This window comes from Falco cherrug, chromosome 13 (genome assembly GCF_023634085.1).
Source record: "Falco cherrug isolate bFalChe1 chromosome 13, bFalChe1.pri, whole genome shotgun sequence".
Classification (NCBI taxonomy): domain Eukaryota; kingdom Metazoa; phylum Chordata; class Aves; order Falconiformes; family Falconidae; genus Falco; species Falco cherrug.
The window spans coordinates 4,197,941-4,200,144 of NC_073709.1; positions in this window are offsets into that span (position 1 = coordinate 4,197,941).

Sequence of the window (2,204 nt, forward strand, 5' to 3'; positions counted from 1 at the left end):
GGTTTTGCATTATGACTTCTTTTTTACAATTAATCTCAGCATCAATAGTGATTAGAGAAATTATGTGACTCTAAGATTTCAAATTAATTCTGCTAAGTGAGGTACACATTGTGAGCTCTCTGGTATGATGTACAGAAAAGCCTGTGTCTTAAAATACATGCTACATTTTTTGAGAAGTCACATCTGAATGTTAGATGCTCTTTAGTTTCCAAGCATACATTTCTGTTACGGGTTTTTACCTGCATGATTCCTTTCTCAAGTTTTCCAGTTTCATTTCATGTTGGGCGTTTACTGCCTTTACCTTGCAAAGTTGTCATCAGTAGGGATTTGCCAGCACAGTGGTGGGCTGAAGGAACCGCTGACAAGGACCACAGGGGTGCAGTGGCAGTGGGGGGATGTGGCTACACATCCTCCCACTTGCCTGACACTTTTGAAATCCGTGTGACCAGTGGGAAGGGATCCCTGAATTGTGTGCCATGCACAAGGGTCGTAATGCTTGGCAGGGATGCTAAGGGAAGAAGAGCTTACCGTGGTGCGGAGACTTAAGGTGCCAAACTACTCACAAAGCAGCTTATTTTCTGAAGTCATTAATTGTGCAGCATTACAAGAAGTGGGCCTTAGAGAAAGCAGAACATATTTTGGAGAAATAACCAAGATAGAAGCATTGGGTTTTGCCTGTGCAAGTAGAGCTCGCATAACCTGACATAACACACAGTGACTGCTGGCAGCTCTACCGAGCAAACTTAGAATTATGTACTCCTATATGATAATTTATGGCTGATTGAGTATGCAAGAGGTGAACATACTTTACAATCATGTAAGCCTGAATTAGTAATTGAATTATGTGAACAATGAAATCTGAAGTAGCTCTTCTATTACTTGTAGACAAGTAATACCTTCATACTACTAACAGACCACAAAACTGGCTGTAGACATGGAAGCACTGATGGTGTAAAGGTGCAAAGTGACCTGCGAAAGGAAAATTTGAAGGCTTTCCAGTGCTGTATCTTATTAAAATGATGCAGTTAAGCACAGCTGATCAGTTTTTTCTCTGCAGTGAAGACAATGTTACCTTTGAGATGAAAATAAATTGTCTCCTCCCAGCACTGAATCTTTATGCAGGCAACACCTTGTTAACAACTACAGGAGTTTTTCTTGAGCAAGAACAACAGTGCCTGATGGAACTAACTGGAACCACCACTGTACCACTTGTTCCCTGCTTGCATAAAAACCCCCTTCTAACCAAGGACAGAGTTAAAAAAGGATAAATAGATCTCAGAGAGTTTTGGTTGGTTTTGTTGTTTTGGTTTGGTTTTTGTTTTTTTTTTACTTGCCAGTTACATACACAATTGAACAGTCATACAACATTAGAAGGGAAATAAATGTGAACATTAGGAGAAACTTTTCAGTCTTTCAGCAATGTAACAGGTGAGGACAATGGCAGAAATTACATTAATTTTAGTGGAGAAAAGGAATGTGTCCACAAATGCTGGCCCCAAGAAATACCCAAACAATGAAGTTTTGATATAAACCTTCTTACATACTGCCTTGTGAAGTATTTTCTAATTCGTACACCTTAGGGTGACTACACCCTACTAAGGTGTAAGGTAAATCTACTGCAGTTACAGATTATGCCAATGTATCTGTGTTCCATGGAGGCCTGATGAGTGATTAACTCCAGCTATCAGCAATTAGAGCACCAGGTACAACCGCTAAGGAGGAACATAGGAGTTACTGTTTGCTATGCAATGCCACAGCACTCCATGCATGATAAAGTACCGGTTATCAAGAATTTTCTATGATGTAGATGCATCCTCCACATCTTTGTTGCTATATAACCCAAATATGTAAACCAAACTTTTATTGTACCGTAAAACTGTGATTGGCAAGAGTAATTGTAATAATTGGGGATCTCTGGAGGGCACAGGGACACCTTAGATGAGGTTTCTCAGGGCCTTGGCCCATCATATCCCTGTTCGCCCCAAGATAGGGAAGCCACGGCCTGGCTGGGTGACTCGTTACTGCGCTTGGTTACTCTCACTTTGAGATGGGCGAGTAAGGAGCGTTGTGAGTAGTTCTATTCCCTCATTGCTCCGCACTGTGGGAGGCGCGGCGCGGCCGGCGGCCCAGCACCGGCCCCCGCGGCGCGGGCTTGCCCCCGCTTGCGCTCGTAAAGCGGCTGGGGCCCAGCCCCCACGCCGCAC